The sequence below is a fragment of the Tiliqua scincoides genome, chromosome 7 (genome assembly GCF_035046505.1).
Source record: "Tiliqua scincoides isolate rTilSci1 chromosome 7, rTilSci1.hap2, whole genome shotgun sequence".
Taxonomy (NCBI): domain Eukaryota; kingdom Metazoa; phylum Chordata; class Lepidosauria; order Squamata; family Scincidae; genus Tiliqua; species Tiliqua scincoides.
The window spans coordinates 999,081-1,020,758 of NC_089827.1; the positions used below are offsets into that span (position 1 = coordinate 999,081).

The following is a 21,678-nucleotide window of genomic DNA, read 5'->3' on the forward strand; positions in this document are numbered from 1 at the left end:
CCCACCGCTTGCCCCTGGACCCATGACATCTTCTCCTGACCTTTTTGTATGCTTTTTTAACGAGAAAACAGCAACCTTTAAACCAGCTGTGGCAGGGGCCAGAAGCAGATTGGGGCAGTCGTGCTGTTGCGCAAGGAAGTGCCAAACCATTTTTTCTGTACTGAGCTCTCTAACATCTGAAGTTCTACTCACAGGACTTCTGTTCCTTCCTAGCAGCAACTGTTACCCTGCACATGCCTGATCTTATCTGATCTCGGAAGCTAAGCAGGGTCAGGCCTGGTTAGTACTTGGATGGGAGACCGCTTGGGAATACCAGGTGCTGTAGGCTTATACCATAGTCTTTTGAGACTGAAGGTTGCCAGCCATCTCCCTATACTGAACACTATCTCCCGATCTTGTCTGACCTCAGAAGCTAAGCAGGGTCAGGCCTGGTTAGTACTTGGATGGGAGACTGCCGGGGAATACCGGGTGCTGTAGGCTTACACCATAGTCTTTCCAGACTGAAGGCTGCCAATCATCTCCATATACTGAACACTGTCTCCTGATCTTATCTGATCTCGGAAGCTAAGCAGGGTCAGGCCTGGTTAGTACTTGGATGGGAGACCGCTTGAGAATACCAGGTGCTGTAGGCTTATACCATAGTCTTTTGAGACTGAAGGTTGCCAACCATTATGTTCCTTCCCTTATAGCTGCTACTGGCCACATGGAGGGACAGTTCTGGTGAAAGAGGAAACTGTGTAATCAAAAATAGCTGCTCTGCATGACCAAAGTCTCAAATGTTATCAGCGGTATGAAGCAGAAACACTCAAAAGTCTTCTTTTCAGGGGTTCCCACACCATCTCATTAATGTATGAACTGGGCCAAAAAATGTAGTCGGATTTATATTATGAGAAGCTATTCATGTCATGGTAGAAAAGTATGCGAAATAACAGTTACTTGATGAATGGGGAGAAATAGCTCCATGGCAGTGGATGGGTCTGGTCTCACGGAAATGATAGCTCTTAAAAACCTTTGCAAGTCTTGAATGAGCCATTGTACCTTGATCCAGGCACACTGGGTAGCATCTTATAGTTGTCCCCAAAACATGTAACATGACCCCAAAACATGTTGTCCCCAAAAAATGTCCCCTCCTGTAACCAAAAACTGCATTCAAAGCAAGGACCTCTTGTTCTGTTGGAAGGGACACTTCTATAGAGGTTTGCAACTCGTGAAGTTCTTCATGTCACAGTCTTGTTCTTAAACTCAAACTTAAACTCATGAAAACGGCAGACTCCTGAGGTACCTTAGTGGTTAGGAACTGGGCCTGAGCTTACTCCAGCTAGAGTAGAGATGTGCAAGTAACTAGAATAGACCTGCTGTGGCATCTTCTTATTGTTGCCTGGGGTTCCCTTTGCCAACCTGTCTTTACTAACCCTCCTTTTTAGCTTGCCATCCTGCTTTCGAACTTCTAAATCTGCTCACTTGAATTTCCTTTGCCAAAAGACGCTTCATTTTACATCACACTGATCTCCAAATGACTGAAATTGCTTCAGGTTGCCAACTTGGCCTCAGAAGTGTTTTCCATCCCTCCATTTTTGTATCACCTGCTAATGCGAGGAGCACTTGCTCCAAGCCTTCATTTAGGTCATTAATTAGAATGATGAACTGGGCCGGGCCAAGGACAAAGCAGGGACAAAGCAGTTTTATCTTCTTCTGACTTTGACAGCAATCAGTTAATAATAATTAATCCCCCAAATACATCTCTCTAGCACTCAATGGAACTGCTTTATGGTAATTGTCAGTACATCCTTATTTCTTAACCAGATGTCTGGTAAAAGGAGCTGGATCAAAACCCCTTCATATGCTAAACTGTGTGTTTCCTATTCCCAATTCTAATAAATGCTAGCAGAGGTTATGGGACATTCAGGCCTTTTTCTTTATTGCTTCAGCTATACAAGGATAGTAGTCTGATCATTTGGGGCCTTCGTTCTTGGGAATGCCTCAGAACTCCTTCTGCCCCAAGCAAACCAAGGTGACTGTGAAAAGAGTCCATTTTCTATCCACTCATACGGTGCAGAATTGTACATATCTTAGAAAGAGGAATACTTTGCAAGACTGATTTAGAGACAAAATTAATATGCACCATGTCTGTTTTAGGGTTGGAAAAAGAGACGCCTGTCACCTTGGATATATTTTCCTGACTTCTAAGGCTGAAAAGAAATTCTATTATTGGAAGGTAAGAGGCATTTTAAATAATTACGTGCAAAAAGCTTTTTGTGCCAAATATGAAAATTTAAGTTCTCTGAAGAGAAGTGGAAGCGTATGAAGGGTATGTTCATATGAGAGTAACAGACCATATCAGATTTGCAGCCTGGGCAGGCTGGGACACGATAATGCACAAGCTCCGCCTGCTGAGAGCCGGGTGCAACATTCAGGATGCTGACCAAGTCCCTGCCCCAAGTCAGCCAGTCAGGTACCAGTCCCACTGCTTTGCCTTGTGCAGGGATGGGGCTGGTCAAAGGACACTCCTGCCTCCAGATCACCAGCGAAGGAGTTGGCAGTTTGTGTTCCTGAGTCACTTCTCCCCTTGATAATTATGTATTTCATACAAAGAATACATAAATAAAAAATAAAAAATGAGCGGTTGGTTCACACTGCTTATAATGGCTTGGGGCAAATCCAGCCTTTTGTCTCCAACAATGTCCAAAGCAGATCCACCTGAAATGCTTGTCAGGACCACCAGATGCCCAGAGCCAGCTTGTCTTTCTTACCTGGGCCACTGGCTGCCTCTCAACATGGAGGCTGCGTCTGGTTGTCATGGTTAACAGTTATCCTCTCGGAATTTGTGCTATCCTGGAAAGGCCTTGCAAACCACAGGCTGCGGCCTGCCCCCACCTGCTTTCATGTTTTGTGACAACAGATTCCCTAATTTACTTTCTTCCTCTAAATTGCCCTCTGCGTACCAATAAAAGGAATTGTGTTTTAATGAATGAAATTTCCTGTTCGGCAGCTTAAAATGCCTCCCAATTTATTAAAAGTTGAGGTCATTTCCCTGAGATTTGTTGAGCGCACTTCGGCCATCACCATGACCATTAAATATACACCTGGAAGATAAAAGAAAGTGATTAAAGAGTTGATGCCACTCAGCAGGGTGTATTTAAAAACAAGATGATGATGTGCGTTAGTTCAACAGAATGCTGCAGAATGTTGTGTTGCGTGCAGAGATAGAAATCCTGGGGGAACATCTGATTGTGTTGTCCTGCCAAGTCATTTCCCCTTCACAACTGGACAGGCACTGACCGAAAGGCCATGTGTTCTTTGCTCTGCGAGTGATACTGTGTCCTGAGTGAAACTGGAAGGAAGGGATCTTTGAACCGTCTTATAATTCCTGTTGCCCTTCCAGAAGCTGATCCTCAAAAATTCTGTGGAGGTCTAGAATGCTAGGCACAGACAAACCTCCCCAGGCAACAGACAGCTTGCATCACAGAGGCCACAGCCATAATCAGACTTAGCTAAGGATGGGAGCAGTTGAGCCAGCCTTCCAAATGTCAGGATGTCTTGTCACAGCAGCCAACCCTTCCTCATCTATGTGATTTGGCGGTGATGGGTGTTTGTCCTCCGCAAGCGGCCATATTAGGCTGTGGGGTCTCTAGCTGTTGATGACTAGGATAGCGGATAGGATAGTGGGAAGAGGAGGAAATGATGTCATCACTCCTCTGTTCTCTACAAGGAGTCTCTTCTGGATAAGAGATGTTCTTTTCCCTCTCATGCAATACCAGAACCAGAGGGCATCCACTAAAATTCAGTGACGAGAGAGTGAGTCAGACAAATATTTCTTTAATCAATGTTTGATTAATCTGTGGAACTTCTTGCCACAGGATGTGGTGATAGCATCTAGTCTAGAGGTCTTTTATGGGGGCTTGGACAGATTCATGGAGGAAGAGTCCGTCTCAGGTTATAGGCCACGAGAAAGAGGCTATCTCTGAATGTCAGGTGCAAGGAAGTGGCAACAGGATGCAGGTGTCGTGTATGCTCCCTGAGACATCTGGTGGGCCACAGTGAGATACAGGAAGTTGGACTAGCTGGGCCTTGGGCCTGATTCAGCAAGGTTGTTCTTATAATCTTACATTAGAGCACAGCAAAATTGGACTTTCCTGGCTGTGCCTTTTGCCTTTGAAAACAACCTTGGCCTTTTTTGTCATTTAAGGCGTCCAGATGCAAAACCAAGCATTGCTTCTGTGCCTTTAACAGCTGTCTAGAAAAGGGAAGTTCGGTAGGTGCTGCTTGTCATGCTGGGGTGGGAAAAGCAGCACCTCTTGAAATCCTACCCAATTATTAAGGCACAGGGGTCCTGTCCCCCTTTGCATCTGGACTCCCTGTCCATCGCTAATAGGAAATCCTGGGCCTTGGGAAACATGTCTGAATATGCGAAACACTCCCTGGCCCCTGTCAGCTCCAAGTCCCACCGGAAGACGCAAGTTCACTTTCTGAATGTAACTTTCATTCTCTTTGGATCTGGAGCTCACCTTCCTGGCAGGGCCCCCAGGTCTGTTTTAGAGATATAGCCTTAACAACAGTCAGCCCAATGGGGTTTGTGTTGATATGTGCAAGCAAAGGTGAAGCAGGATCCAGCTGATCAGGGGTAGTTGTGGTGCTGTAATGTCTTTCCCAGATGCTGAAAAATTAGATTGTACTGCCTGCATTATGCTCATGGGAACGATGACAAACAATTAGCTTTCCCCCTATGGACTGCTGAGGTCATTAACATGTCAGTCATACGCACACAACTAGGTGTGAACGGAATTCTCCCTTTTATTGAAATAACTGTACAAACAATCACAAGGTTTTTCATGCACTTGTAATGGTCCAGAAACTCATGGCTCACACAGAGGACAAGCTGAATTATTCTGAGTGTTACGTGACCTTCATGGGTTTGATTCGGAAGTCTGAGTTCAGGGAGAAGAGACAGCGACTTCTGCGAGGCCCTCTTATGCCTTCCCCTGGAGGTGTCGCTAGAGGCAGTGGCACCAGGGCGAAGACGTCACAATGTCAGGCGATGTTGTGATGCTGAGACGCCACTTCCTGGTTCTCCTAGAGGAGGAGGCGGTGGCAATGGTGGTGACTTCCACCACCCTGTTCTTTCTCCTTTGAAGGCTCTCCTGTTACGTCTCTAAAGGAGAAGGGATGGGGGTAGAAGCCAAATTGCAAAGCCACTGCCACCACCTACTCCTTTATATGTTGTAGTGGCTGCCACCTCCTCATGTTTCAGAAACACAAGGAGGAGGAGATTATGGTGGCGGCTTCGCAATTGAGCTGCTGCTGCCGCATTCCTTCTCCTTTGGAGGCCCTTGTGAAGCCACTTCTGCCTCCTCCACCTGGAGAACCCAGAAGTGACCTTGCAACATCAAGTGATATTGTGATGTCTTTGCTGTCTCTAGCAACACCTCTGAGGAAGCCCTGTATAAATCACTGTCTCTTCTCCCTGAACTCGGACTTCAGAATCACACCCATGAAGGTCACTTTGTACACGACAAACACTCTCAGAATAATTCCACTTGGCCTCTAAGTGAGCCATGAGTTTTGGGACCATTACAAGGTTAGTGTTTGCAAACCCATAAAACTATGTGGGGGGACAGGACTGTTTAGGCCAGAGGAAAACAGCAAAATGAACCACCAGATATAAAGACACGGGGAGGGGGGGGGGAGATACCAGCCCATCACCCAAACACCTGATGAACTCAAAAGAAATATCCTTGGATATTTCACCAGCGAATAAACCTCCAAATTGACTCTGAATTTCACTGAGCCCAAATGTTGCCGATAGCTCCAGTTGGAAAACAGCAAGTTAGGAGACCTTGTTGTTGATTGTGAAACAAATTTGGTCTCCAGGACCTTCCTTAATTACTAAATTCAATTAGCCTTGTATAAACTAAGCAGAGGATGACCTCTGCATGAGAAGGGAGGGCAGGGAGACCCTTCCCAATGTCATAAAACAACACTCTGAAGATAACTTCAAAGACTGGGATGATTGAAAGTAATACTTGAGAAAATGAAAAATAGTTCCGAGGTCATAAGAGCTTTTCAATCCCTGATACACTTGCCACTTATTTCGGTAGGGGTCCAAATGTTTTGGAATCTGAATTAACGCTGAAGCTGCCCGAGGAACTGAAAAGAAAATAAACTCTGCCTTATTCTATTTCCCTGACATTTTCATGATCTCCCTTCATTCTTCACCCAGGTGCCTTCTTTAGAAACTTTTACAGGCCTCTGGATTTGAGTGAAAATGGCAGGGCAGCACATTACCCTCATACACTCCACAAATGACCCAGGGCAAGATTTGGAATAATATTGGGCCACATTTGTTGATTTGTACTGTTGGCATCCTTCAGTCTCAAAAGACTATGGTGTCACACTCTGAATGGTGGCTCTGGAACAGAGTGTCCTCTCCAGTGCACGAAGCCTGGGTAAAGTAGGTATGGAGGATAGGCTGTTACCCATGCAGCAAATCCCCCCTCTCCACGTTGCTGAAATGGTCCAATGGAAAGGCAGAGGCCAATACGGTTGGTTCCAGCGACGTCGCAGGAGTTGTCAGAACGTGACTGTGTTCAGCCATGAACTGCCTCAGGGACTCCGGCTCCTGATTTTGCTTCGAGGTTGACTCCTGAAGCCTTTTCCATAACTGGATGTAGCCACAGGGCAGTGGAGGTTTGGGATCAGAGTTTTCCTTCTCTCAGATGAGCTGCCTTCCCAGGCTGACGAGCCCCATCTACCCGGGATTACAGTCAATCTACTTATTGATTTGTAATCAATAAGTAAATATATTTATAATTCTGCAGCAGATCTACATAACACTCCTCCCTGCTTCCATGTGGGCACCTACCTGGGAGGTGTCAGCATGCAATGGTCACTTCCCCTTGTGCATCATTACTCTGACTCCAGCCTGAGGTCATCTTCTGATGACCCCGGCTTGGAAAGGGAGTCAAGGAAGCCAAATTGTTCCATCCACTCTAAGCCATACTGCCTTTCAACCCTATCCTATCCACTCATCCCCCCTCCCCTTGATGCAGCTGTGCCAAAACAGTGACCGCAGCTTCCTATGGTGGGAGGGCAATTGCAGAGGTCTCCTCTGGGTAAGAGAATAATTGTTGCCTTACTCAGAGCTAAGCCTCCATGGCATGGAGGGATCTACTTGAACCTGTGATAGCCAAATATGCGTCACAAGTCAGCGTTGACCCACGCCACAGAATCGGGTCCATACGGCCACTCGTGGCAGTAAAACCTCCGTTCCGCAGTCAGAAACATTATTTCATACTGGGCTGCTGGACTCATCCAAAAGATGTGCCAGTTCAGTGGAATTGTTGACATTTTCTGCTTTGAGCAGCAGATCTACTGCTTCTTGACAAGGTTGAAACTGCCCTTCATACCAGAAGGAGCAGTGGCATTGCTGGAGGGGGGCAAAGCACTACATTTTGCAGGGAGCATTACTGCAGTGTGCAAGTGGCCCCTTCCTTCCTTTCAGAGCTGTGTTCCTCCTCTGTTTTGCTCTTACCTCTGGGAATGGCTCAGAAGGGGACTGCTCACACACCACGGTGCAGTTCCCTGCAAAACTTAGTCCTATGCAACTCCTCTAGCTTGCCACTGAGAAGGAGCTTGCCCTGTGATAGAAATAGTGGGTGTCTGAGAAAAGTGAAGTCCAAAGGGTCTCTGGACTCATTGAATTGGCTTGACAGTGGTTTGCGTCCTGGCCATTCCTGAGAATACTGGAAACAAGAAACAGTTGTCCTCTTCCTAGGGATTAAATGTTTAAAATGAGTGCATCTGTATATACCTAAGCCATCCTTTCAATTTGGATACAAAATTGCAGACAGACTCAGGTAAGCCAGCCTAACAAATAATAATATCCCATGGTTTAAAAAAAAAAAAATCAAATGGATATTTATGATGATATCAATTCAATGCAGACTAATCTAATTTTCCTCCCTTGTTACGTTCAATTTTGGCTTCTGTGGCTGTTTGTAACAAACTGGACCTGTGACAAAATGGTGATGGTCCTTTGAAGAAAAGTGGTTCTTGTAGCCTTTTAAAAAAACTGAATGTGAAGCAGGAGACCTGATGGGGCTCGTGTTTGAAGTTAATTCCCTTGCTAATTCCAGTCTCCATAGGAAAGGCCTGAGATATGCCAGGCTTACTTGTCTTCATTATCCTGTACACAATCCAGTGTTGTTCCTGTCGAAGCTTCACAAACAGGCCAGAAGCAACCTGCAGGTTTTCAGCCTGTAGCGTTTCATTCATTCCCCTCCCCTCCCCGCACTCCTCAGTGCAGCTAGACAGGGGAAGCAAATGTGTATTAGCCGAAGATAAGCAATAGATTGCTCTCTCCCACGTTGAGGAACAAAATGCTGACACAAAGGCATAATAAACAGGGCTGTGTAAACTCTGCATTAAAGGAATCGTCAGTCAAGAGCATGAATTCTAATTCAATCAAATCTGAGCCATGTGCCCTGTGCAAGTTCAGCAGATGCACATGTGAGGTGTGCATTTATTTCTGCCCTTTCGGTTCAATGGAGCTCTCAGAGTTCACTTTTGTTGATCATGAGTAGAAGTGTGAGAAACTAGATGGGGCTGTGTCCCAGCTGCTTTCTGAGGTCTTGCTAGACTTTGTTCACACTCTTTCAAACACATTTCAAGTGGGCGAGAGCAGTCGCAATGCTGGAGGGGGGGCGTCACCGATGGGAGCTCCCGGACTGAACTTGATATTATGGTGAACCTGCCATTAGCATTGATGGAATTAATGTTCCTTTCAAAAATAGCATTTGTTGGGAATGGGGTCTGGATCAGGACCACAGTGTGGCAGGGACCTTAACCAGGGTCCTAATCCTGATTTTAGCAGGCCCTTCTACAGCTACCCCTATCCTTGACAAGGAAGAGAGGTGATTGTTGTAGCCCCCTTTGGCACCAGATAATCCAGATCTGGATTGGGGTCCTGGCAGGAGGAAGGGTACAGCCCCTCCCCCATGGTCCTGATATGGATTCCTGATGCTGCTGCTTTTCTTGAAAGGAAAATTAAGGGCGCAATCCTAACCCCGTATGTCAGTGCTTTCCAGCACTGACATAAGGGCAATGCAGCTCCGAGGTCAGGGAACAAACATTCCCTGACTTTGAGGAGACCTCCATGAGTGACACCCAATTGCAGGATGCAGCACACGGCCCATTGGCACCACTAGGCCAGTGTTAGAAAGCACTGGCATAAGGGGTTAGGATTGCGCCCTTAGTTCATAAGATGGACTTAATGTCTAATTTTGCCTCTTCTCAAAGTTCTCATTCATCTCCTTTTAGGGTAGCCGATTCTCTGTGTTATTTTCCCATGTTCCCCTGTCACCAGCAGCTAATAATGTGGGCTTGAATGGTACGGGGGAAGAGGGAAAAATTCAACAGAGAATTGTCGTTCCCAGTGGCAGCCCCATGTGAAGCATGGGATCTAGTTTTGCCTACAGCCGTAAGTGCTGGATGTGTATAAGGCTTGCAAGGAATCTTCACTCGTATTGTGGGAGGTGAAGACAAGGCTATTGGAACAACCATCTTCATCGTTTTTGTAGTCTCTTTGCCCATCAGTTGCTGCCCAAATGACTACTCTTTCTTTTTTGGCTTTTCTTCCTAGGCATCATATAACCAGTCATAAGTTTAATGATCTATCAGTGATAGCCAACAAAGCTAATTTAAATTGCTTTTCTTCTAAGCCAACGTTGAGAGTGATGATATCACAACATCACAGAGCCAATTCAGAGAAGAGCAACAAGGATGATCAGGGGCTGGAGGACAAGTCCTATGAGGAAAGGTTGAGGGAACCTGATCTGTTCAGCCTGGAGAAGTCTTGGAGGGGATATGATAGCGCTCTTCAAATACCTGTAGGGCTGTCCTATGGAAGAAGGGACAAATTTGTTCTCAGCTGCCTCTGAGAGTAGAACTAGGTCAAACAGGTACAAACTGCAAGAGAGGACATTCCAGTTGGGCATCAGGAAGAAGTTCTTGATGGTCAGGGAGGTTCGGGAGTGGAACAGATTGCAGAGGGAGGTGGTGGATTCTCCCTCAATGCAGATCTTCAAGCAGAGACTCAATCTGCTGGAGATGCTCAAGTTGATTTCCTGCTACAGGGAGGGGATTGGACTACATGACCTTGTGGGTCAATGCCAACTCTATGATTCAATGATATTTGGATATGTGACAATATAACAAATGGGGTAATTTCTGAGTGGAGGAAATACTTTCTACATTGTATTGACCTCATACTAAATACCTGCACATTTTCACATCAGGACTCTGAAAACTCACCTCAGGCGAAGAAGGCTCACAGCAAGAGGTGAAATTTCATGAGGAGTGCCTCTCCCATTTCAGTTCAGCCCCTTTTCTGCACATGTATATGTCATATATAAGCTGAAATTCTCAAGATTGCACATTCAGCACCTTATACCAAATTCTGTGCTTGAATGGTGCAGCTGCTAGAACTATGGATTGTATGTAGCCCTAATTCTAAGGCTGTTTTCTATTTATCCCTTTAATTTATTTTACTACAGCAAGAAATTAAAGTGGAACTCATTTTGTTTAACAAGTTTGTCCCCCAAACTGCAGCCATATGTAAGGTTACAAAGGACACCAGGAAGGGATTAAAATAAAAGCACAAAGTAAGAGGAAACAGAGATGGATTTCTCTTTCCTTATTGAGTGCTTCAGTCAGGTCACCAGATTCTGCAGGCAGGTCATCAGTTACCATTGGACAGCAGTTTGAAAATGGATTCGTCCAGAAGTAGCCATTTCTGCTCCATAGATTCTTCAGCAGAAAATCGTCCTGTGCTGCAAGAGACCTCATCAATGACAGAGATCAATGCTGACCTAACATGCCACAATACGCAGGGGACACACTTCAGCAAATGTGCAGCACTGCTGTGACTTCAGCAACTCCCTCTTTTGTGTCTGCTGTTCTCTACTTATAAATAAAGTTTATTATTATTATTACTTACCATCCACAGGGGCTGCCCTGGATTATTTTATCCTAGGGAGTATGCACTTCAATAGACCATTTAACAAACCTCTTAAGTCAGAGGGCACTAAATACACTTACAGTCCAATCGTATCTGAAGCCCACCCCCCACCAATGCATCCCCACCACTGGAGTGTGTGCTGCACCCTGCGGGTGGGGCAGTCCCAGAGGTCTCTTCCAAGTAAGGGAACACTTGTTCCCTTGCTTAGGGGTAAGTCTCTGCTGCCCTGATAGGTGTGCTCGGACCTGTGCCAGCAATTTGCAGGGCAAGTCCTATGTGGTGATGGCGACTGGCCTGGACGCCTTTAAAAGGGGATTGGACAAGTTTCTGGAGGAAAAATCCATTACGGGGTACAAGCCAAGATGTGTATGCGCAACCTCCTGATTTTAGAAATAGGCTATGTCAGAAGGCCAGATGCAAGGGAGGGCGCCAGGATGAGGTCTCTTGTTATCTGGTGTGCTCCCTGGGGCATTTGGTAGGCTGCTGTGAGATCCAGGAAGCTGGACTAGATGGGCCTGTGGCCTGATCCAGTGGGGCTGTTCTTATGTTCTTAACTACAATTCCCAGGAGGCCTTGCAGGTCTCTTGTTATCTGGTGTGCTCCCTGGGGCATCTGGTGGGCCGCTGTGAGATACAGGAAGCTGGACTAGATGGGCCTCTGGCCTGCTCCAGTGGGGCTGTTCTTATGTTCTTAACTACAATTCCCAGGAAGCCTTGCAGGTCTCTTGTTATCTGGTGTGCTCCCTGGGGCATTTGGTGGGCCGCTGCGAGATACAGGAAGCTGGACTAGATGGGCCTATGGCCTGATCCAGTGGGGCTGTTCTTATGTTCTTAGCTACAATTCCCAGGAAGCCTTGCAGGTCTCTTGTTGTCTGGTGTGCTCCCTGGGGCATTTGGTGGGCCGCTGCGAGATACAGGAAGCTGGACTAGATGGGCCTATGGCCTGTTCCAGTGGGGCTGTTCTTATGTTCTTAGCTACAATTCCCAGGAGGCCTTGCAGGTCTCTTGTTATCTGGTGTGCTCCCTGGGGCATTTGGTGGGCCGCTGTGAGATACAGGAAGCTGGACTAGATGGGCCTCTGGCCTGCTCCAGTGGGGCTGTTCTTATGTTCTTAACTACAATTCCCAGGAAGCCTTGCAGGTCTCTTGTTATCTGGTGTGCTCCCTGGGGCATTTGGTGGGCCGCTGCGAGATACAGGAAGCTGGACTAGATGGGCCTATGGCCTGCTCCAGTGGGGCTGTTCTTATGTTCTTAACTACAATTCCCAGGAAGCCTTGCAGGTCTCTTGTTATCTGGTGTGCTCCCTGGGGCATTTGGTGGGCCGCTGCGAGATACAGGAAGCTGGACTAGATGGGCCTATGGCCTGTTCCAGTGGGGCTGTTCTTATGTTCTTAGCTACAATTCCCAGGAAGCCTTGCAGGTCTCTTGGTATCTGGTGTGCTCCCTGGGGCATTTGATGGGCCGCTGTGAGATACAGGAAGCTGGACTAGATGGGCCTAAGGCCTGATCCAGTGGGGCTGTTCTTATGTTCTTAACTACAATTCCCAGGAAGCCTTGCAGGTCTCTTGTTATCTGGTGTGCTCCCTGGGGCGTTTGGTGAGCCGCTGCGAGATACAGGAAGCTGGACTAGATGGGCCTATGGCCTGATCCAGCGGGGCTGTTCTTATGTTAAGTCCAAGTGGACCTGGGTAGGCAGGTCAAGGCTGGGAAGGGAGATAGGATATCGATGGTGCTGCCACCACCAATACAATCCCCTTCCTGGCCTCAGCACACCCTCTCCCCACCCTGGTCTCCACCCCCTACCTCCCAACTCCTACCTACACCTTGAGCTGACTTACTGGCTCTGGGGCTTCTCAGTGGCAGCAGCCCAGATGTGCAGAATGGTGCACTGTGTTTTGCAACACTGTAAAGCACACTGTGCCACCAAATTTGGATGCTTTCTTTGGAGATCTCATATGATGGACAGGCCAACCTCAGTTCTCAGTTGCACTGAATGCATTCTGAGTGAGGTCTCCTAAATGTTCTTGACAGTAAGGAGATTGTCTTAAGGGGTATAGACCAGCTGTTTGCTGTGCTGCATATATAAAATATCCTAAGAGAGTGTTTCACAAATCGGGAGATAAATGTTTGAGCACATTTTCTCTGGTATGTTCCCCCCCCCCCATCAATGACAGGTAGTGGGGGCAAGTGAAGGCTGGGTCACATTACCACCTCCAGCCTTGAGGCTATTCATAAGGGCTGCCTCATTATGAGAAATGGATCAAGGTTTTTGTTTTTGTTTTTTGGCTAGTAAATAAATAAAAATATTTCTTTCTAGATCACTTTTTTTTAAGTCTTGTAAAGCTAGGTGTGTCCTGATATAATGTAATTTTAAACAGTGGGTCCCAGTGCTAAAAAGTTTAAGAACCACTGTCCTAAGGAGTTTTTTGTTTTTTAATATGTAGCATCCTAATGGGGTTTAGTACTTGGGAAATTGGAGTTCAAGCTCCAACTCAGCCTTGAAACTCTCTCAGTGACCCTAAAGTCCCAACCATCATTTCTCAACCTGAGCCACCTTTCAGGCTAGTAGTGAGGATAAAATAGGATCATTCCCTAATCACATTAGAGGAAAGATGGGGCGTGCATGTGGTGTAACCCACAGGAATGGAGTTTAAAGTACTAAGAAAGAGCAAGTGCCTTATTCCCAGACTGCCTTCTCCAAAATCCGACCCAAAATACTTAGCATCTCTATTCAAACCATATTTCAGGGTGATCTGCTCTGCAAGCATCCTCTTGGTTGTGTTGATGCTCACCTCAGCTGAGGTCGCTCAAACCTGCCGTCCCCATACAAAACCACACAGTCCTTAACTGCACAGCCAGACTTGTGTTTGTATTACTTTATATAGTTCTGCACAGGAGAAAGTGACTGCAAATCACAGTCACAGTTGTGGCCCCCACATAGCAGAGAAGACAAAGACAAGGCCAGCCGACTGGTTACGTGCCGCTTGCCTGCATTTATTTGACTGTCACTTAGGAATTAGGAAGAGCGTCCAATTACGCAACGGTTTCAGATGAAAATGCTTTGGATGCCAATCTTATTGGCAGCAGTAAGTATTTGTTCTTACCTAGCCCAAGGGAGAATATGGGGGAATAAGAACTAGAAGCTGTTTGCAATTCTTGCAAGAAGATTCTATTTTAATTGAGAACAGAACCTGGGGATTGAAGAGCTCACCTGCCACTGCTAAAGTTGCTATGGCTCAGGGCTGGCTTTTATGGCCGAGATGCCGGAGTGGAGTGGGAGGCAAGCTCAACCACCAAACAGAGCCACACCAGGTGCACCACCACCATTGCTGTTCTTCCAGTGGTGTCTAATCCACTCCAGACACATCATGTGTCTAGTTCAAGGCCTTTTGGTGAGATTACCATCCAGTGTCAACATCTGGCTTGTAAACAAAATGACACTTCGCAACTCCTGCATAGCAAATTTGAGGTGAGGTGCCATTTCCTCCTTTCCAGAGTGCAGCGACAGCCTTGTGCTGCAGGTGACTCAGGGCCCAATCCTATCCAATGTTCCAGTGCCTGTGCTGCTGTGCCAATGGGGCATGCACTGCATCTAGTGGTGGGGCAGCAGTCACAGAGGCCTCCTTAAGGTATGGGAACTTTTGTTCCCTTACCTTGTGGCTGTATTGCGGCTGCACCGGTGCTGGAAAATTGGATAGGATTGGGCTCTCAGGCTCCCATTTTCCTGATCCTGGGAAATGAAAGTGGTGGTTTAAAAGTTTTATAGGTGAGAGAATTGGGTTACAAGAAATATGGTTTCATCTGAGTAAATGCAATTGCTGCTAGCAGTGGTGGTGATTACTTCAGAGGAGATGTGCAAGAGAGCAAATATCCTGCCCACTAAAAAGAAAAAATAGAACCTAGAACACCAAGCTCTTTGAAGAGACATCGTGGGGTGTCGGGAACTGAGGCATTGCTTGTTCAGATGCCATGGGGTCAGCCATGACGCCTGAGCACCTCCATGGGTGCAGAGGAAGGAGTGTTGGCAAATCATGCAGTGAGCCAAAAAGAAACAAAAATGGGCCGCTCTGCTCAGGGCATCTCTTAGAAGCAGGGCTTTCCAGTGTGGCCACACTGGGTCAGATGCTACTTTGTCCACATAAACTTTCTGTGTAGAAGGTTTCAAAGTGTCTGAGATGGGCCTCAGCCTGAGACTCTTCTTGTTTGCAACATGAAGAACAGTTAACTCCTTCAAGTGGGTTAAAAATCCCCACTCAGCCATGGAGCTTCCTGGCTGACATTGGACCAGTCACTGTGTCCTGGCCTCACCAACCTCAGACAGCTGTTGCGAGGACAAAAGGAGGGCAGGAAGAAAGGACACATAGCTCCTTGAGTTCCTTGGAGGAAGGGTGGTATAAAATGTAGATAATAAACAAATCCTAAGTATTAAAAGTAAAACTGCAGCATTTAAATGGCCCCTTTTGTGATGCTCAGAGCATTTCACAGACAGGGTCTTAAGAACAATCCTAAAGTAGATGGACATTATTATTACTGAAAATGCAAGCTACATATAAAGGTAAATGAATATATTTACCCTCAAGCCCTTAGTTGTCAAAGATGGGAACAGGGTGGAGGAATGAAAGGAATTTTGAGACAGACAGTCTTCCTTTAACACAGTGGCTGAGGTTTGTCTTCTATACTTCTGAAAGCCGTCCTGTCCTTGGTTTCCTTAGTCCTATCCTGGCCTGCTTCCTCAGTGCCCCTGGAAAAAGGACACATTTCTTTAGGAATCAAAAGGAGAGATGACCAGGATTGCTGGTTAGTAAGTGCGGGGTGGAAAAGGCATGTGTGATTTGGGCTGGCCTTAATCTCTTCTTACGCACTGTTAATATGTCACATATTTACTTTCCTTCTGCATATTCAGTGCTGTCAACTGATCAAAGAAATGCTTGTTGGAATGGTAACCAGTTAATCAGATCTGGATACATTTCCAAAGACTAACTAGGGTCTTTCCAAAAAAAAACTACATTAAAAAAACAACATGATGCATGCTTGTGCTACAGCAGCAGAAGAGGAGTGTGTGTGTGTGTGTGTGTGTGTGTGTGTGTGTGTGTCAAAGAGAGAGAGAGAGATAGAGGTAATACCTCTAAAGATGATGCCTCCTACCTTCCTTTGTGTCCATCTTGCCACCAAAGTTTGTCCCCGACCAGCCCTTCTTTTTTTTGCCCTTATGTTTATTTATTTATAAATCCATAAAAACCATGAAAACTTGATTCCCTGCCTGTCAGCCTGCCTGAAGCCTCCCCTTTTTGGCCAACCTGGTCCTTCGAGGCCTCAGAAACCGCCCTAGGGAGGAGGTTGTGCTCCACCCTGCAGATTCTCCTCTTCCCGTCACTGGGCTGGCCCCCTAAGCCTCTCAGAGCTCAGTGGCCAGCTGACTGCCCTCCAGTTGGAGACTGCTCTCCTCCTCAGCCACGCCCAGGTATTTATATCTCCTGGACTACTGACCAGCCTAGCCTCATCTTGACCCATTTCCCTTCCCAACATCCAGACTTCACATGCTCAAAGTGCTCCTGCTGCCCCCCCCCCGGCCTGGTAAGTATGTCCCCTGACATTTGGTAACAACTTGCATTTAAAATCTCATTCTTTAAACATATTCAGCTGCCTGATTAATTGGAGTCGTCTTTGGAATTGACATTTGTTTGTGAATAACAAGCGTAAAGTCCTAGTTTGAATATATTGGACCCTCAAATACAGTGATGCAGCCACTGGGGACATACACGGCTCATTTGGCCATGAAAATACAGTCTTAAACTAAAACACATATATTTGTGCAGTGCACCCTTCAACAAAGCTCTGTTTAATTCAGCAGAGATTAAAGCAGGCTGTATCCTGAGTAAAAGAAATTCTGCTTGGTCTTTCCCCTAAAATTATTGCTGTTATTGTTACAACCTGCTTACACTGAAACATTCCACTTGGAAGAAATTCAATATAATTTTTCTTACTCTGTTAAAATATACCATAGGATATTACTTTTTTTTTAACACACCCAGGTGGAATGGAGTTTGTATTTATTCTGATGATATGCTATAGTGAACATGATTTGGATTCTTTCAAAAAGCTTCAACGACATAGTATTAATCAGGACTGTTTTCAATTGGCCTTGTTTAATGCTTCTCCCAGGAACTCAAACACCTGCTATTTTAGCATGTGCATTTGGATGGGTTGTGCCTTGGCACCGACTTTGCTGATTAAATGAAAAAAAAATGCTTTATAGAAACACTATCAGGAAACTCATAAGAAACTCCACCCCCACCCTTCAAACCCTATTGGAAAACCACTGGTAACAATCATATTCTTTAAATTCTGAAATGAAATGAGACATGCAGGACAATAACAATGACCCACACTCTGAAATATTAGCTATACAAACAAAAGTTGTTCTTTTTTTCAAGTCTCCTTGAGAAAATCAGGGAAGTTACGTTTTCAATAGAACCAGGAGACCTGTTCCTTTTCTAGCAATGTTGGCAAATATATTTTATAACGCAGAACAAGCTTATAACATAAATGACAACCTTATTATGCTTTGCTTTGTAAAGTCTCTGTCTATAAAGATGGACTCATTTGGTTTTAATTTGCAGACCTTTTGAATTTCCATAAACCCAAATGAAAATCCCAGGGCTCATGTTAGCAAATGGTGATAACTGGATTTTACATGGAGTAAACTTTGCTGACTCGCTCAATGCTGTCATGCTCAATTTTTTTGTACATTCCCCAGTATTTTTCAAATAATTCCAAAAGAATAAACAGATACAGTATACGAGTGCCAAACCAGACATTATGTAGAACATAAAAACAGTTGCAAACTCTTAAAAAAACACCAAAAAACTGAAGAGCAGCCTCAGAGACTATGGAAAAAATAGCAAGAGGAGAGCTTAACCCCTTTCCTTCCTTTAGATTGCTGATGCAGCACCTCCTCTTCTCAATTACTTCCCCACTCTTTTCGAGAAAAATGATACAGATATTTTTCCTCCCTGTGAGAAAAGAAAGCAACTTTTGAAGGGCATTTTTCTAGGCATGTTCAAGGTGTTTCATTTTTTAAAAAATTTTCAGTTTCAGATGGCATAGTTTCTGGAGTACTGCCTTCCTCCACATGAAATTGCTCATTCAAAAGGATATTTTAGTAAGTCCCTCCTGTGAGTCCCACCAGGCTCTATGGCTCAGTTGGTTAGAACCCGAAACATAGCCTTCTTGGTGCTGGCCCCTGTCTTTACTTATTTATTTAAAAACACCTGTATCCTGTCAGTTCCTCTCTCAGGAAAGATAAAAGAGGTTCACCTAAGAGGCTTACAGAGTTCAAGCATAACATAAACAAATAAATATGACCAAATCTGAAAACAAGGGGCCCAGTAATACAAGAGAACCCATTAAAAATACAGCTCAAGCAGAAAGTTGGCTGAATATGTCTTCAGAATACTGACAGAGATGAAACAGTTCAAATCTCCAGAAGTCTGCGATTTGACCAGGGGCAGGAATGGAACAGGGATTGGGAGGGAGAGACAGGATCAGCAGCCTTAAAAGTACTGTCCTCTTCTTGGTCTCAGTCTGCTTTCCTGGGTCTATATAGCTGCTGCAGACCTGAGTAGACTCATTGGGACATTGAGGGCTTATCCCAGGCTAAGGGAACTAATGTTCCCTTACCTTGAGGAGACTTTGCAGCTCAAAACTCTCCCGTGAGATGCAGCAAGTGCCCCTTTGGTGTGGCTGCCTTGCCTGTAGCTTAGCTAGAGGGGAGTCAAACTACTAAGTTTTGCAGGTGCCTGAACCGCACCTTGCAAGCAGCCCCTTCTCTTCCTCTTTGGAGCCATTCAGCAAGAGGAAAATGGAATGACTCCAGAGTGGAGATGGAGGGGCTGCTTGCAAGGCTTGGTTCGGGCACCTGGGAAATCAGTGCTGTGACCCTCCTCCAGCAATGTTAATGAAGTGAGTTAGGTAGGACTTTTAGACGTGACCAGAGCCTGGGCAACCATAGCCAGGGCTTGTGGAATTACCTGCTCTGTGATGTGCACCTGGCACAGTTACCATCCTTCTGTTTAGTCTGAACTTTGCAGATTTACTCCAGTTTTTCTGCTGCTGTTAGGTGTTTTTGTTTGGTTTTAAATTTTGAACTGTACACAGCCTTGAACCTGGGGGACAAAGGAGGTGTTTATTTAAAAATATACAGTATTTTATGAATAGTCACTTTGCAGGAGGGGGAAATGGCACAGCATCTCCTCCCCCTTCCATTCATCACGTAGATTACCAGACTTCTGCTGTTGCTTTTCAGAGTGGCATCTAGTCTGGTCCTCAGCCAGGTTCCAGAACTCAACAGGCATTCCAGGGTGCACACAAGTCTCCTGGTGAACAGAGGGGCTTCTAGCAACCACTGCTGCTTTGGCCCCAGTCCTGTGCACAGCATGAAGCTGTCTTTTTGGAAGTCAACAGGGAAAGGCTCAAAGCTGGGTGCACCAGGGCACGCGTGGAAGCGCCAAAAAGATGAGATCCAGGGTCACATCCTGGACAGCATTTTAGTTTTATTAAAAATGATTATTTTGTCCCCTAGTAGCTCCTACCTGACTGTTGCTGGAAAGATCATGTTGGTCTTGTGATGTAGTGGGGGGAATGTTTTCTCACTCTCTGGTCCATGTTTCACCTTGCCAATGAAGTCAGCTATTGTCAACAGGGATGTAGGGATATTTAATAACAATTGTAATCATGCACATTTCTTAGTGCTTCCCATGCACTATCATGATATCCACTATCTTGTTACCTTGTGGTACCCACAACCCTGTAAAATTATTTTTATCAACATACTTCAGATAGAAGCTGAGGCTGAGGGTGGGTTGCTTATGGGGGTGGGTTGCCACCTAGTGTGTTCATAACAGAAGTGAGAGAAGGCCTGACTTGCAGCTCAGTCTCTGCAGCCCAGTTCTGTGGGCACCTTCCACTGGCAGAATGAGCATTCTGTCAGCAGAAGGCCAGCAGAAAGCAGAATTTCTTTCCGCCAGCAGAAAGAAATGTAAGAAGGTGATAACGGGAGGCTGAGAGAGACTATGAGGAACGCATGGCCAGCAGCATTAAGGGGGAATAATAAAAGCTTCTTCAAATATGTTAGAAGCAAGAACCTGCCAGAGAAGCGGTTGGCCCTCTGGATGGTGAGGGAGGGAAAGGGGAGATAAAAGGAGACGGAGATGGCAGAGAAATTAAATGAGTTCTTTGCATCTGTCTTCAAGGCAGAAGACCTCGGGCAGATACCGCTGCCTGAAAGGCCCCTCCTGACCAAGGAATTAAGTCAGATAGAGGTTAAAAGAGAAGATGTTTCAGACCTCATTGATAAATTAAAGATTTAGGTCCCTGATTAAAGTCACCAATCTTTAAAAAGGGAAAGAGGGGGGACCCGGGAACTATAGGCCGGTCAGCCTAGCATCTATACCGGGTAAGATGGTGGAATGCCTCATCAAAGATAGAATCTCCAAACACATAGACGAACAAGCCTTGCTGAGGGAGAGTCAGCATGGCTTCTGTAAGGGTAAGTCTTGCCTCACCAACCTTTTAGAATTCTTTGAAAAGGTCAACAGGCATGTGAATGAGGGAGAACCCATGGACATTTGAACTTATCTGGACTTTCAGAAGGCATTCGATACGGTCCCTCACCAAAGGCTGCTGAGAAAACTCCATAGTCAGGGAATTAGAGGACAGGTCCTCTCCTGGATCGAGACCTGGTTGAAGGCCAGGAAACAGAGAGTGGGTGTCAATGGACAGTTTTCACAATGGAGAGAAGTGAAAAGCGGTATGCCCCAAAAATCTGTCCTGGGACTGGTGCTTTTCAACCTCTTCATAAATGACCTGGAGACAGGGTTGAGCAGTGAAGTGGCTAAGTTTGCAGACGACAACAAACTTTTCCGACTGGTGAAGACCAGACGTGATTGTGAGGAGCTCCAGAAGGATCTCTCCAAAATGGCAGATGCGTTTCAATGTGAGTAAGTGTAAAGTCATGTACATTGGGGCAAAAAATCAAAACTTTAGATATAGGCTGATGGGTTCTGAGCTGTCTGTGACAAATCAGGAGAGAGATCTTGAGGTGGTGGTGGACAGGTCGATGAAGGTGTCGACCCAATGTGCGGCGGCAGTAAAGAAGGCCAATTCTATGCTTGGGATGATTAGAAAAGGTATTTAGAACAAAAAAGCTAATATTATAATGCCATTGTACAAATCAATGGTAAGGCCACACCTGGAGTATTGCGTCCAGTTCTGGTCGCCACATCTCAAAAAGGACATAGTGGAAATGGAAAAGGTGCAAAAGAGAGCGACTAAGATGATTACGGGGCTGGGGCACCTTCCTTATGAGGAAAGGCTACAGTGTTTGGGCCTCTTCAGCCTAGAAAAGAGACGCGTGAGGGGGGACATGATTGAGACATACAAAATTATGCATGGGAAGGATAGAGTGGATAGAGAGATGCTCTTTACACTCTCACATAACACCAGAACCAGGGGACAGCCACTAAAATTGAGTGTTGGGAGGGTTAGGACAGACGAAAGAAAATATTTCTTTATTCAGTGTGTGGCTGGTCTGTGGAAATCCTTGCCACAGGATGTGGTGACGGCATCTGGCCTGGATGCCTTTAAAAGGGGATTGGACAAGTTTCT

At 45.7% G+C, this 21,678-nt stretch overlaps 1 pseudogene; it reads left to right on the forward strand.

Annotated features, from left to right (window-relative positions):
• The first annotated feature begins 208 nt into the window (after positions 1 to 208).
• On the forward strand, positions 209 to 328 carry LOC136657894 (5S ribosomal RNA; annotated as a pseudogene).
• Positions 329 to 21,678: the final 21,350 nt, after the last annotated feature.